This window comes from Varroa destructor, unplaced genomic scaffold, assembly GCF_002443255.2.
Source record: "Varroa destructor unplaced genomic scaffold, Vdes_3.0 BEIS01000003.1, whole genome shotgun sequence".
Classification (NCBI taxonomy): domain Eukaryota; kingdom Metazoa; phylum Arthropoda; class Arachnida; order Mesostigmata; family Varroidae; genus Varroa; species Varroa destructor.
The window spans coordinates 29,161,371-29,177,939 of NW_019211456.1; the positions used below are offsets into that span (position 1 = coordinate 29,161,371).

General features: G+C 41.8%; 1 protein-coding gene across 5 annotated transcripts in view; it reads left to right on the top strand.

Annotated features, from left to right (window-relative positions):
- Positions 1-16,569, top strand: part of LOC111248010 (uncharacterized) — an 81,366-nt gene that overhangs the window by 49,246 nt on the left and 15,551 nt on the right. For 2 of the 5 annotated variants that reach the window (XM_086984253.1, XM_086984252.1), the window contains one exon: positions 5,635-5,736. The exons of 2 other annotated variants lie outside the window; for them this stretch is intronic. The gene's annotated coding sequence lies outside the window, so the exon portion shown is untranslated. Of the gene's footprint in view, positions 1-5,634; positions 5,737-7,734; positions 9,536-16,569 lie in introns of those variants that run through there. One more of the 5 variants, XR_002672368.2, reaches the window with a different exon arrangement.

Genomic DNA, 16,569 nt, shown 5'->3' on the forward strand with positions numbered 1-16,569 from the left:
TGGTATTTGCCGTAAAATCAGTCTTCAGTTCGATTTCGTTGCACAGAAGTTTTAATGCAGTATTATTCTATGTGTCGTAGTCATACAATCGTCTGGTTGTGCAGATACGTTCCGCGTCGCCCGAAGCAAATACGCGTCACCTCGCTGATCTGCTACAGATCAATTATTGATCTGACTAGGCAATAACTGAGATCGGTTCGTAGCCATTTTTTCTGCGTGAATTTTACGAATCAATATATCGTATGTTACTCTTCATCGCGAAAAACAGTTTAGTATCACCTACCAGATAACTCCTATACGAAGCACATACAGCATTCGAGTTCTTGTTTCGAATGTTGAGAGGGCCGTCGATTAGGTACTATAGGTCGTAGCTATTGTCCCCCCAAATTGATAAAATTTATTTGAAGGTTTTCGAGTAAATCAAATATTAGTTATCTAATTCGTTAAAAATATGGTTTCGGAATTAATCTACTGCTTCGCGCAGAGCTCAACTGTAGCCTAAGAAGAAGGAAAACAACTACTGAAGGCTTTTCTTGGTTTGCGCATTGCGCCGATCGACATGCTCTGACATCACAGCGCGTATGGGCAGGGTTCTTTTACAAGACGTCAATGGACGAGGTGGTGGCCTCGTCATTTATGAAGCGCCACAGCTTGTGTCGACATCCGAACCCTACCTCCCTCCCCCCCAAAGGGCCTCTTTTCTCTCTTCCACTCTCCAATTCGTGCTTTAAGCCCGTCGCAGCACACGTCTCTCTCAGCTCCGAAGTCTTTGCCGCTTGACGCAGGATCTTCCTGCTCAAACACGGTCACACCCAAAGGCACACGTCCGCGTACGCTCCCGCTCTTCTTTGACGAGGCATGCGATGGCTTTTGCCCTCTATTCGGCATCCTCAGTTTCTTATTGGACGGTTATATATTGCCGTATCATCGGCGGCCTTGCCCAAATCAGCCTTGGGTGCGGTAGGCCTTAGGCTTAACTTCAACTGTAGGCCTCGCCTTCTACCAATCGTGTTTCTTTCTCTTTCTTGCTCGCCTTTTATATCGCGGTAGCTATAGGTGATGGTAGGCAGTATTTTGCCCCCGATTCCCTTGCCCCACGGTCGTATTGGCATTTCTGTCAGCAACTTTTTATCGGATGTATAGGTAGCTCGATTGTGAGCAAGCTCAGCCCGATCGTCTGCTCAAACTATGTGGGTAGGTAACCAATAGCCAAATGTACATGTGGACATTTCTGATCTAACATTAGCTAGAATAATAGAAAAGTCACTTTTGCAAGTGACAGGCGCTACTGGCTTTGCCCACAATCCACTCGTTGTATGGGAAGTTTAGTGTGACTGTGTGAGGGATAATGCATGTGTCCTGTTTTCTTCAAGCCAAATTGCGCCACTTCATTTGGCGAAGCGGTCAGACTCTTCCGCAACTGTCATCAACTATTCATTAGTATTACTCATTACATTGGCTATCGGTAGGTCCAAAATGGCTTGAGGCGATCTCCTTCGATATCATTAAAAACAAGGTCGGATCCTTCCTAGCTTTGTTAGACAGAACGAGTCCATATGTGTTGACACCTAACTGGGTTCTCGATAATGTTATATCCTTAGATCACACTCCGTGGTGGTTGTTGTTGTTGTAACGAGTGAACAGAGATATCTAGAGTGTTTAATATTTGGCTTGGTGAATTAACCGAGGTCCGTTTGGATATTAGAGAAGAAAGAAACTTCGATATGGCACTCCTTAACTACGTACCTACTTCCTCCGTACATTATGAGTTTGTCACAAAATGCTGCTAATCAGAAGTCTGCTAAATAAAAACAAACAAAGAAACAAAACTTTCTGTTGCATGCGAAATCCACATATACATGTTTACCTGTTTTAGTTTCATATAATAAATATACAAGTCTTCTGAATGTTGAGCTCCAACCGATGATTTACTATAGAAAAATAATGTTACTATTTTTATGATGATATTAGAATGGGTGTTGCGGCAGATCGTGCTACCCATAGGCCAAATACCGAGTGCTAAACGTATCCAAGACTTCTTCTATAAGACATCCTCCACCGCATAGGATGCTGCCCAACATGATCCTCATACCTTTTCCAGTGTATCCTGAGTTTGGCGCATCTACGTTTCCTTATTATAGCAGTCCTGTTAGCTCGTTGTAGCGATCTTGTTATTGAGGTTATTTGATTCCCAGTTTCCATTAATTCACTGTATTGTCTTCCGCTATCCTGCTGCAATTGTGTCGTCACCCTGTTGGGCAATACGATTGTAAAGTTTTAATAATCAATTTACCTTGCACCGATTCTTTATGACCTTACCCTAAATACCCCATGATCGTGTTTTAGTCGTTTCATTACCCTGAAGCAATGTCCCATCCTGCTAATAAATTTTTATTGCAAGTTATCCACTGTCGCTTTACCACTGTTGATTTTTTACTTTATGAAGTTACTTCGCTGCTGCACTGCAACTATCATCTTACGGTGAAACCCACTTGGCTTTAAACATTTTCGTATAAATACTAGACCCTTCGGCAAACTACTTGCGAAAGCAGTACGAAAACATCTATATTTTCAAGAAGCCCCCTCTTATGGATAATCAATTTCGTCTTAAAAATAATTTTCTATGAGATTTTTTGGACGATACAATTCACTAAACTGGGCAACCGCATACATGTTTGACAAATGTTTAATTGATATCGATGTAGTTGCTCAAAGGACATTTTTTCCTTTAACCGATTTTTCTCACCTCAGCGCTTTTAAGGACAAAAATTGTTAGAGCAGTATTTGACATAAACCAAACACATAATTATGATACATATTTTACTTGTTAAAATGTTTTTTCGTATCGGAATAAATAGAATTAGTTTTTCTAAGAGTAATGTCATTTTATTGAAAATATTTTTCGATAAGATGAATGCTTTACAACTTCTTATTACAAAGCGGATGAGTACAAAACTAATTAGTCCTCAAAGTGATACGTAGAGATATTCTATAGGTAGGGCATAGATTCTTTTCTAAAAACGTAAGATTATTTTTTAGCATCATGATTGGGCAGACATGTATACGAATTGCAGAATAGATCAGGTATATGTTTGAATACCAGCTCTTCGGATAGTATTTTGGTCTATTTCAATTGTGCCCTACAAAGTGTATTCAACGACGAGAGGTATCTCCCGACGGTGGGATTGAATCAGGAAGAGCGAGCGCCGCATTGTACAGTCAAAATTCGCAATTGTAGGGCAGAATAAAAAAGGCTCTGCTTAAAAACCTGGAGCAACAGCAAAAAGAGGAAAGCCCTTGACTATCATGTATCGCTGAATGAAATACAGTAGAAATTAAATTTGTGGCAGCTGCGACGGTAGTGGAAAAAGCTGGTATTCGGATTTGCCGTTTTCCCGTCACTCGGAAACCGTGAGCTATACCTCCCACCGAAATATTTAGCTGCAGACAGATCTTCGGAACCATATAGTGTAAACGATAGCACGTTTGAAGACCAAACGTTCTAGCCCAATACTTTTCCTAAAAAAGTACTCGTAACGTTAGATAGAGGACCGGTCAAAGTGCCCAAGAATCAACACACTAGCCGCATATATATTTTTTGAAACGTTTTTCAATATCTGTGTTAAGATAATAAGTATAAACCTTACCATAATAATGCATTTATATAGTGAAGTAGATCCTTTTATCGAGATTACACCTGGTTTCTACATTGAAAGACACACGTACACCTGGGCGCGGATATTCAGACCTGCTAATCACTGTGCCTTAACGGTTGCTCGGGTTCATTGTCCTCAGCTGTTAGTTATGAAACTGTAACAAAAATATTGAAGTTGAAGAACAACATCGAAAAATGCATCTAGAACAAATGATATTTGTGAGGTGTACTTCAAACACAAATCGTGCAACTGTTACGTAAAAAAATTGGCCTGGAGCACACAACCGCCATGAACGAGACGTAAATTAGTCTGTGCCGGCTTCCAGAAGAAGATCAGACAGTGGCGCTGAACAGAAGAAAAAGCGGCTTTGATGACACAGCCGAAACGATTCGGGCGTCAACTGATGCTCACACTTGCAACGGATAACAAAGAATGTGTTACTGCAAGATATCGTTGAAAGAAGATCGGTCGATGCTACCAGATATATCGCAATCCGATCGATTACTCTCCTGGCTCAAAAGAAATGATAGACAACGTAGCATACTTTGCGTGGATTTTTTCAAACTAAACCTTAACATCTAGATTAGGTATGGGAATGTAAATCTTTATTAAGAGTTGCTGAGGTGTTTCCAGAGCCTTGGCTTTAGTCCGTAGGTAATAAAACTATGTAAAACCGTCTTTGTTCTATTATACCTCATATTGTTTAAAAATTATTCAAGTCTTTCGACCCATGATATAGCTTTGGACAAGGTAATACAATTCTTAATTCGTTCAGGGCACTTTCCTAGACACCCAAAAATTTGTGATGTTCGATAACGATCACGAAACGGCATTGATAGTCGTATGATTCTCCGATCGAACTAACAACTAAGCTTGTGCTAGTAGTCGATAGAACACATTGCATGATGCCGTTGTAGGGTATAGCTATAAGAGAATAGTGAGATAGCTTTAGCTGAACAAAGCAAAGCGACCTGTTCGTAGCGAACCAGCAGAACTCGTTATGATCGTCTATGTTTTGAGCACCATAAAGTCAAGTTCAACAACGTCCTCAACAACGACAGCAATAATAGCGACGGTATTTTGCGCCTTGGTGCGGTCACAACGACCGTATACGTGCGTGTGTGTCATCATCATCATCGTCATCGGGGGATACTTCAGAGTTAAGGCGGAGCGGTTTTTCGAGCCGCCTAACAACCGTGGTTATATCAGCTAGGACAGCGACTGATGCCACATTTTGCTATGCCCCTACGCTACTACACGATGAAGCGAGGTCTTTTGTAGCGACGTCGCCGGTGCTCGATGAGCAGTCGACAAGATTAGTTCAGCAGAATGTGACGTCTTTTTCGGCTCCAAACTCGCCTCGTTCCAAGTTCAGACAGTCTTTCCAATTCGTCCTTCCCTCGCAGGCTTCTTCTCGTCATCTACTTTAGTCTGCGTCCTCTGCTAATTAGTATTATCATTTTGTGGCGATACAGCGCGAGAATCTCCGCCCGACTGCACTTGATCCTTAGCAGATAGAAGAGATAAGACATGAACAGTACAACAACAGGAGGCATCGGAGAAGGAAACTGCATAGAAAGGAGTGCTGGCAGCACCGCCGCTGGCGCCAAATCATCCAACTTACTTCGCGATTCAACTATCATTTCCTATAACACCGCTTATTATTCACAGGTGTATTACATTGGATACCGTCGAAATTAGATAAGTTGTATTTAGTGCTCACTATGGCGCAGCAGGTTCTCCGGGGCTATTTAGCGGGTCAAAAAATTTGAATAACTTTTAAGCTACATGAAGTAAAACAACGATATTAAATGTATTCAAAATATACTTCAGGGTACAGTGGGAGCTTCTTAAGATCTGTGCACCTAGGATTTATATTTTCATGCATGATTTTGCTACCAATGGCTTGTTTGATAGGATAATAGAAAAAAATTTTCTCATGCTATTCCATGTTCGTTTGACGTTATTCACTCACCAGGCCCGTCTTTAATGGACAGTATTAATTGACCGATGGTGATCCGACCCATGGTGTGCTTCAAACTGGTTTTTGTTGGTAACAGTTGCACAACCTGTCTGCAGGGTAAGTCATACATGCTTTCACACAACTTGCACGCAGTTCGGAAGGAACCTTTTTTGCATTGTTTTTATTTTCATTTTTTTGGTCACAATTTTATGACATGTATTTTGAAAAATCTCAGATTGATCCGACAGAAAGCGCATTCTCAAGGTTTCGTTTTGCTAGAACGGTTTTACAATCACAGAAGCTCGTGTCTGTGGTTGAGGTGTTGAGATGTAGCTATCTCCTGTGTAGTCCTTGATTCCTCAATCTTGCGATGAATGCACCAGTAATAAATTACAATTTCGATGAAGGCCTCTTTGCCCAATCTTTTGATGAATATTCGATAGATTCGACAGGTGTTCTTACTTTCGAAAAATAGCAACTACGCTCACTAATTTATAGCAACGATATATATAAGCTTCTTGCTTTTTGAGGACATTACGCTGCTTTAAATCGTAGGCAGTCAAAGACTCAATGCGACTGTTTTCCAAGTTCTCCCGACCAGTAGTAGCTTGTTTGGACCCGCTAGAGGTTTTTGTTAGGTCAATAAATGGTAGAAACAGCGAATGATGACATGCGCGGTGATACGTATTCTCAGGTTCCGGGTTCCAAGAGCACTATGTATGGCACAAAGGGCGAAGCCAAACTAACAATGCAGACCCTGAAATAGCTTCAACTTATATAACTGGAGTTAAAATTCTAAAAAGAACACTTACATGTCAGTGAAGACAGATGAAGTTCTGCTGCAGAGAACCCCATTAGAGTCTATCTTATCTGGCGTTTTATTTTAGCAGAATCGCTCGCGGACTACTCATTGGCAGGCACAATGAATATGATGTGTTGCTGTCACACCCAACCCAATGTAAACTACGACTCGGGTATTCACTAACTATTCTCTCCCTGCAATCATTTTTTTCTACGTATGTCGCTCCTCTGTTGCACGCTTCCAACAAAACCGTTCTATTATTTCAGGTACTTTGTTGACTATTCTAATGGAAGCGTATAAAATTTATTTCATACCCAACTTAGCTTAAAATATAGTTCAATCGTGAGCTTACGCATCTCCAGCCGTCTGGTTGTAACTCTCCTAAAATCCTGTCACACTAACTAACTAACTAACTAACTTCTTTTATCCGGCAATTATCTAAGTTCAATTGCTTTATTTACCTAATGAATCAATTTGTAACACTGTTTCAGTGACCCATCATCGAGATTTAACCTAACCTGTAAGAGTTATTCCGTTACGCTCAATGGAACCTTATCGCAGCCATTCGCTCCCCTGTTAAAACAGCCCACTGAGCTTTTTATTCCTTTTGCCCCCTAATGGTTTCAATTAATTCAACCTATTATCAAAAAGTAACTGAACTAGATCACAGGAAAAAAATAACTGCAATGCAAACCCAAGTAAACTTTCCGTATATATATATATATATATATATATATATATATATATATATATATATAAATAGATGAATCTTTACTACCTTACAAAGAATTAGAGCATTTTAGAGAATCAGACCTATATAGCACTCGGTATTGCTAGAATACTGGTATAAATACATAACTTTCTTTTTCACACATCCAATCACATACATTTATTGATTACGCTAGCCAAGGATTCTTGCTAGCTTGTAGCAAAAAACATGATCGGCATTTTTGTTGCAACATTCAACTGAATCTTTTAGACACGTAAAAGTAATACTCATAAAGTTGCTCTTGTTATTCATGTAAATCGTGTATTGATTGTTGTGAGTGAACTTTGCAACATGACATATTCTTCATTTTTCTTCCAACAACCCCATCATACACCTACATATATTTTTTTATAAATTTCTTTAAATGCAGAGTTTTCCGCATATCTGTGTAAGATAGCTGCACAATAGCTTCATCATCGAGGATAAAAACTGCCAGGATAACACAGCGGTTATCTGATAACTGAGGGAAAATGCCATTCGACTGACCAATGATTCGTTTCTATTTCCTCACCTTTATTTATTGCTTTCTTTTTCCTGCTCAAAGAACTAAAGCTAGACCACGAACTAAGAAAAGATCCGGACTCTTTTCACGTGAAGCTTTGTTTATACGGACAAGAGCCCACCTGCTACAGCCTGTCTTCTCATACCAGTTACTCATAATGGTTGAAAAGGGGCATCTACATCGGATGGATGCCTCACCAGACCTTTTAATTGAATAAAAAAAAAAACGAAAGCTTAGCAAGTACAGCAAAAGGAGGGGGCGGTCGGGGGAGAGACGAAACAAATACGATAAGCAAGGAATTGCAGCTAACTGCCACTATTCAGTTGCTAGGCCCAGTTACGGCTGTTACTGCAGACCCGCTGCGACCCGATTAAACGCTGTTATAGTGGCGGTCATCGTGGAGATTCATCACTAAACACCGTAACGATAGCAGAGAGTATTGGGGCTGGGCACATATCGCCATCACCATTCGGATCGCCGCCGTTGTCGTTGTAACGCTAGGATTCGAGCAAGCAACGGAATAAAGTTATTCGCTGACTCCTGCGGACATCCCATACCCTTCCCCCGATCACCACCCTGATGCCTGCAGACAGATCGTTTCACGTTCTCTGGTCGCTAGTCTACGTCATTTTATCGTCGCCTGCTCTACGGAACGTCCTTGTAGAGAAGCAGTACTTTCAGTAGTAATGGAATTACTAGGAGAAGCTGCGATGTCGCGGTTGTAAGGGGACGAAGAAAGACGCTAGAACGAACTGAAATAGCGGCGCCAGCAGCAGCAGTGAGGAAGAGCAGGAGGCAACAACAGAGGACCAGCAGCTTCGGCTACAGGGAGAACAGAAAAGTAAAAAACGGGTTGTTCTTGCACTTCGGATGAGTGGCCGCGTCCCTGATGGAAGGGCTCCAAAGCCTCAGAAGCCCTCACTCGCTCAACACAAATCCAGGCAAGCTCCCTCCATTCTTGCTTCTCAACTCTCTCATACAGGCCTTACAACCCGAGTGGTGTCCTGCTCGGGCCCTGTGCGTCCTCCGCTTGTTCCGCATGAAGAAGGCGGTTGTGCACCGGAACTCGTATAGAGTGGTGTTAGAAGAACGCGAGCAAAAGGCTGTTCTTGTCCCACAGTCGGCGCTGCCGCTATTGCTACTCCGCAACAAGGGACGAGATGGAAGCAGTTCCCTTATCGTCGACGGAAGGAATGCGGAATCGATGCGATTTTTACTGACAATGGCTTCGCCCTCTCCGTACTGATGTGTGCTCTTTTGTCGTTGTTATCGACGATGGCATGCGCGTGCGAGAAGTCGAACGGGCGATCTGAAGCAGAAATACGAAAACGGGAGAACGATCGAGCGCCTAGAAAGGAGAGCGCGCCGCTCGGATTGCTCGAATAAGCTGTTCCTGTTTTCCAGTTCATTTCTTCCACAACTAGTCGCTGCTGCCGCCGCTGCTACTCACTCGCTCGTACAGTCGCATGTTCCCCACTGCACTCCTCACTTTCGGTGGTGGCAGGGCTACTGCTCCGTGAGCACAAATCGGAAACGTCGTGGATGGCGCACAACCTGAACGATTGCTGCTGGAGTAAAGATGAGGTCGAGCTTGAGCCCAGAAAAAGAAGTCGAGAAACCGACGCTATGAAGGAGGTTTGTGAAGAACAAAACTCTCTTCAAGTCCAATGAGTTAGAGAGAGAGAGAGAGAGAGAGAGAGAGAGCGGCAAGGGAATGAAGTGCAGTGAAGATGTGGAGTGAAGGAGGGGACTTTGAAAGATACCTGCGAGATGTGAATGTGACCCCCGGAAGATGTGCACACTTGGCTACAGGTGTGTTTGCTAGGGATAGTTGGCAAGATCCACATGGATTATTTTTGAAAAAATCGTCAAACAAAAAACATCGATGTGTGTTATTTTTTTTCGTATCAAAAAGCAAAATTATTCACTCCTTGGGTTGGTGAACAGGCATTAGCCAACTTTATTAGTTGAATAATTTTCGTACTATCTCAACAACGTAACATAGATATAAGCAATAACGGGTAGTTGCTTGTGCATGTCATACCCTAGTAACTGCAAGATCGGCTATCACATATTGTTTCTTGGTTGCAGAATGGTTGGGCAATATAAATTGGTATCGACAAACAGTGTCACAGTGTTTCCACTTAAACCTGTACTTGTATCTAACCATATGCTTAAAATTACATGAGGAAACAATTAAAAATACATTTGCACCAGACATATATTTGAGATTCCCTTTCTTTGCCGCGCGTAACCTTTTTTCTCCACTTTTATATTCTACTCTTCATTGTCATTACAACACAACGGATATGTGACGCCCACATGAAAAACTGGGACTCTTCCCATAAACACTACAGTGTTCGCTGCGTTGTGGCTATCGGCCACGGCTTATCGACGTCTTATATCGGGCCACGCACGGGCGGTACGGCGAAGGTTCCATTTTGCCATAACCAACGGTCTCGTGCTACATCCGCATAGCACCATGCATGTTGATAGGTCTTTTCCATGAAGCATATAATGTTATGCGTCTCGATATCCAACAAGAATAATAATAATATCCAATACAGAGAGGCCAATGTTGCCCCGTATCAAAGTATCGAGCTTTATTCATGTTTATTTTTTTCTCTAAAGCTGTACAAAGCGATAGCACCAACGATTACTCTGCAGTGAAAGCTTTGCTGCCTCTACAGCGAAACGTATTCTCGTGAATGGAAGAGACGCCATTATAGACGAGTCCGTTAATGCTCAATCTCCCATTCGACTGGAAGCGATCTGATTTCGTTCAAGGTAGAACTACAAAATAGAACGCAGCTGCTGTGTCGCAACATGCGTCGTCGTATGCTGTGGCTGCTTGTAATTCAAATCTGTACATGAAACAGATATTGGCAACAAAATCATAAAAGCGCCGGATCAGCTGATTTCGTAGGTCTTAAGGCTATTATTATTCGTGGATATGGATATGGGTTACATTAGAATCCTTAAGCTGGGTTAAGAAAAAATTCGCGTTTAAAAGCCAAGACCGATACTAAATAAAGGTAAACATCTAGCATACGAACATTATAAGGTATCACAACGAGCTATATACAAGGGTTTTAACCTCTTTTTTAGCCTCTAGCTCCCATATTGCATACTGAATCACCTGAAATCTGGACCGTGAAATATTACTATGAGGTTATCCAGGACGGAGTCCACGACATAACTAGGCCCATTTCAGATCCCACGAGGAACAACCTTTCATTGCGATGTGTCAGCTTAGATGTATGCCATGTTTCTTTCCATCGGTTGTTAGCCCCTCAATCTGTTGCATTAGTGAGACATGGTCCCGTGACACCTTCGTTAAGAGCCACGATTAATAGACATGCAAGGTACGTTGCTTGTCGCATTAGTCATGGTCGCCGGTATTGCCATGCAAGTGTTGTTTCATACGTAAGAGTAGGTGCTCTTCATGCACGGTTACGATTCCTGCTACTACCGTATCAAGTTAATAAAAAAACTAGAGACGCTTCATGAGGAAAATTTCTTTGGTCCTCAACACTAATTGAGCTCACGCCAACATCATGCTGGCGTGTCTTCAGGTGTAGCAAGCAAATGCGTTACCCACCGTACTATCACGGGAAAAAAATACGGAACCAAGGAACCAGTAACGTGTGCTCTTAGTAACGCTCAGCTAGGAGTTTTAAACCTAATCAACGTTGGTCCACAGGTTGAATAGTTTGGGCTAGTTTAAATATCCTTGTTATGTCGGATCGTATTAGGTATAATGCTCATGGGCGTATTTTCTAAAAGAATGGCTATGATACGATGGTGGTAAATTTGTTAACAGTGATTTGGCACTCGTTTCTTGGCTTTCGCTTTAATGTAGAGGAAACGTATCCGCGCAGTGTGTTCCTTACCCCACCTATTTTCCATAACTTCACTTCAGCGCATTACAGGGTTCACGACTTAAAGCAATTACGAAATTTACGAACTAAATATAGAATAAGCTACCTTCCGAATTTCAGGGTCAGGACATCGACTAAGTCGGAGATCCTTTCGAAATCGAAGCTTTCATTTAGTAGTTTTTCCAGTTGTGCGGAAAAACGAGTATGTGCTCTTACATGAATAGGTCAAATTGAACAGCAAGTGCGAGCTGCTATTAAAAAATCGAAGTTTCGAAAAAATTAGCGCCTCTACTTGTGTAAAGCCAAATGTGACTGTTAGGCAGTTTAACTGGGCTTTCATCTCCGTACCGTATTGGTAACGTATATCCATACTAGTCTTAGAGACAAGCTGTGGTCTGGGTTCGAATCTGGGCACAGACGCAGCTCGTTTCGTGCCAGCCAACAGAATGCCTAACGGCGATGCCGGACGTAAAACTTGAAATATCGGGGCTTTTCTCTCTATTAAGGCTGAAGAAAGATCCGCCGCTTCAAATACAAGACTACTCCTAACGCAGTAAGCACGATTATTTATAAAAATCGTACTCGGATTTCCTCAATTCAATTCAAAGCGATTTTTATCGTTGATGTCTGCACGACAAGTAGAAAGCGCATACCTATCATTACCCAAGGTAACTGACATACAGTTGCTGTGCGTGTTTATAATATTCTTGGTAAATACCATATAAAAATAAGTGATGATGGTCAGTAGGGCTTTGCCGAAAAGAGGTCCCTGCTTACACAGCTGGTAGATGTGAAACAGGACAAAAACAAAACTTTCATTACATTTATTTGGATTAATCTAAAGTTTCCCCAAGATGCTCTTACTGAACTTGCGCAGTTCTGAAGGTTGCGCAAGCTTCAAACCGACAGCAATATTTAAGTGAAATTAGCCAGTTATTTTACAGAACGCCATTTTAGGATAAGAGTAAACGGCAAGTCTAGTTCGCTAAGGAGAAGCTCGTGAGGGGTGCCGGTTTCGCGTGGATCGACCCCTGTTGTTAAAAGCGTAGTTTACACATTGCACGTAGACAAATTGAGATAACACACATGATCTTCGTGACGGTTTCAATGGAAAATAATTACCCATTCCTTAATTAACCCGTATCGAGGTCGTGCAGCAACAATGAAATATTACTTTCAACGTGCCTTAATGCGCCGTTATATCATCTAGTCGATGCGACTTTGGATATAGGTTGAAAGGCTCTCCATTCTTACAATACGAACAATCCAAGATTCAAACATTCTTATAAGTCCTCTTCGAAATTCTCTGTTTCATTTTTTGAAAGATAGATTAGAATATAAAAAATAATACTAAGACATTTCCATTTATAGCTAAGCTTGCTCATGTACACATCTACAGTGGCATTCCTTCTCGAAGGCGTTTTCGTATACGGGATAGTATGTGCGAGCTGGTTTTTGTTTCACCCAAATCAAATTTGTACTTCCCCAGTTTAGAAACAGCTTTATCAAAACGATCTCTACGGAGGCGACATGGACCGTTACGTTCGAAAATCTCAGATCGAAACTTGGCCAAATCCAGGGAGTTCGAAATTAATTCGAGCAGAAGAGGCAATAGCGGACCTGCAGCCGGCAGACACGTAGTGGTCGGTCTAAATACGTGAATGCATTATACAGCGCATATAGCCGGGAGACCAGACGCAAAAATTGCTCCTTTAAAAAGAACTGTACCGTACTCTATATCAGTATCACATGAATTCCTACGGGCAGTGGTAGCTTTGACACTATGGCTAGCTTCAATACGTGAGGGTAAGTCACCGTTAGCGACAATCGCCTGGGAAACAGATATTGCAGTTACTATTGGCTTACGTGCATCGATGCACTGCCGCCTGGCGGTTTCCTCTCAACCGGGACCGTCTGTTCGATTCCACAAAGCAAGCAGCTTCATCACGAATGCAAAAACAAACACTTTTACGGAGATGAATGAAATGTCTCCTAAAGAAGGGTAGAGTACGTGACGGCGAGAGATCTGAATAGGGTACAGCTTGATGCTGTATTGGCATCAAGCATCGGATGAACGGCCAGGTCAGTAAGTTAACGCTTTCGCTTAGCGCAATACTTCCGATTGTGTTAACATATATGAGCTGAAACGGTAACTCATTTAAATACGCCCACTTAACGCGCTTATAAGGAATAGTTCGGGAGCAATCAAATCTGCTATAAATTAGCATCCTCGAAACAGGTTAATAATTTTCTCATCATTATTACATACACCATGGCATACGGATGCCTACAAATACGTCCTTTTTTTTTTTCTTAATTTAACTGTTAGCTTTTGTGTATTGAATCACCCCAGATTTGAACAGTAACATCTTACTATAAGGTTACCCGGGAAGAGCTCACGGCATAGCTGGGTTCACTTCAGTTTCCCACGAAAACCCACAAAGGACAAGATCAGATTGCCGTGCCTTGTCCCGGATATAAAAACTGTATGCCGCATCTCTCGTCCTCGATTGTTTATAGATTTTTTTTGCCCAAACAAATTTGTGAAACGCGTACTTACCATATGCCATACATGCAACAATTTGCCAGTACTGAAACTAGCGATGGCTGCATGTCCATAGCTACTATTGCAACACACACAAACAGATGAGGACCACGCCAATTTTCTTACAGACATGTTTAAAGGCAAACAAGTGGACCTTTATAGACGATGTGTAATCCACATAAGGCAACAATAGCGAATGCGATCCGCTGAGGGCAATTAGCGTTGGCGAATACTCATGTTTATGTATAACCTTAAGCTTTTTGTTTAAATTTACTATAATTTTTTCACATGTTTATAAGCTGTACTAACGAGAGAGAACTGACTGTAACGGGACTAAAGGCCTGATAATTTATACCTTTTCGTCGTGTAGAGCACCTGCTTTTATGACGAGCGGGTGTGTGCAGACCGGTAAACCTACATAGAGATGACACGTACAAGCTCTACATACGCTTAGTGGCCTCGTAAGCCGGTGTATGTAACAAAACCTGTTTTAAATTGCAGAGCACCTTGAATTCGTTAGTGTGCTATCGAAAAATAGGATGCACGTTATACATTACGGAGTGGATTACCTGCTTTTTTGTATAGTTGTTACACAATGCTACACTGTTTAACCACCTATCTGACAAGAATAGCGCCAGAAACATCAAAAGTGCGAATTATTCTACTTGATAAACGGTCCTTTTTTGTCTCAGGTCCTGCTCGAGCAACCGTACCATCAGCAACCCTTTAATTTATTTAATATTACCTAGACAGCTGGCTGTATGAGGCGAAGAGGCCATTTCTGTAACAGTTTTTTCCGTTATGTAGACACCGACCGGCCAACAAACACTTAATAGAGTTTGTGTACCAAATCGAGAAAAAGGAGCCGCTTTTATCTTCGGGAAACATGAGGCCCCTCGAGACACCAGGCAACAAAAATATTACGGCGTTTCCCACCGCTACATAACCCGCTCGCCACAATGTTGCTGTGTGTGCGCACTCTAACATTTTTTTATCTTAAAACAATTAGAGGAAAAAAGGCGTCTATCCCGATACGTACAAGCTTAATGCTACCTTCACCATGGCGACGTCGTCGATGATAGACGACACGAAAGTCCACACAGAAGCCACCTCGGAAATATGGAAAGACTCAGGCGAGGCTTAGACAGGGTCGGTGGCAATATACGGAAGTAAGCAACGAATATTTAGAATGTACGCAATGGATAATGGCGATTCGGATTGGTTATTTTCTACGGAAACAGTAGACTATTTTAAGACCATAAGTCAGTATATATGTGCTTCTGTTTTCCTAATCTATCTTTACTCATTAGTCTCTAAATCTAGTCAAATTATACATGCTACATGTCTCTATATGTAAAATCAATATTTCTGCTTAACAACGCTAGTCAAAGGCCGAAGGCAAACATATGTTACGCTATGGTGTTGACCGGTGGCGACCTTATTCAACAACGCTTTAGGGGGGGCAGATATTGAAAGTAAAATATACATATTTGTTTTTCTGTAACTCACATTAACAAGGATTATTGAAAAACGGAATGTTTTAAAGAAACAGGAATAGATGAACATGTAGATATTGGTATACGTATGAAAATACTCGTCTCAGCGAAGAACTACCGAATGATGGTCGTTTCTAATTTGTGGTACCGCAATTTCCTTCCTACTTTCCATGGCGCTTATTTTCAATAGATTTAGAATTGGCTGAAAACAGCTATTAAAAACTGTGGTTTTGCCATATTTGCCTTCTTATATTTGTTCGATTATGTTATATGAAACGTTACCGAAAATATCGATCTACCTTTTGGAAAGCGGAAGCAGCGGGCTATTGTATGGGCGATCCGAGACTGACAAAAGTGGACGATTGATCCTTAACGTTTAATCTTGGCCAGTGTAGCCGTAACCATTTGGTAGGCTAGATCATAAGCGTGACATGGATACGCTGCGCAAAAACTCTGTTCTTCCGACAGCCGAACAGATCTAGTACGAATTAACAATTAAATCCAATTATATTATAGCTTTCACGTCGTTACTATTCCTATTGTTTATGAAACGGATATGTCTCTGAGCTGTGAGCGTATGTACGCTTGTATGTGCGTATGTTTATATTCTCGCTTTACCTCTGACTGGAAGAAATCCGTACCAACGTACTGTTTACATATATAACCACGTCCGCTGTTGTCTTTGGCCACCATCACAATCGACGTTGAGCATGACTATGAAAGCTATCTTCTCCTAACGGAATCATCGCGCAGGCGGAAGAGGCCGTTTTAACACACCTGAGGCCCCGGGCATCTGAATGCATCTCCCTAAGAATAAAATATTATCACGCAGTTTCTAGTCGTACATCGTTGCCCCTAATATGAGGCCCTTGGGGCCCGCCTCGGGTCTCGTAGCGGTACCTACAGCTGTAGCCTTCGGTTTCGATCACTCAGACCAACAGTTTTGGGTCGTGAT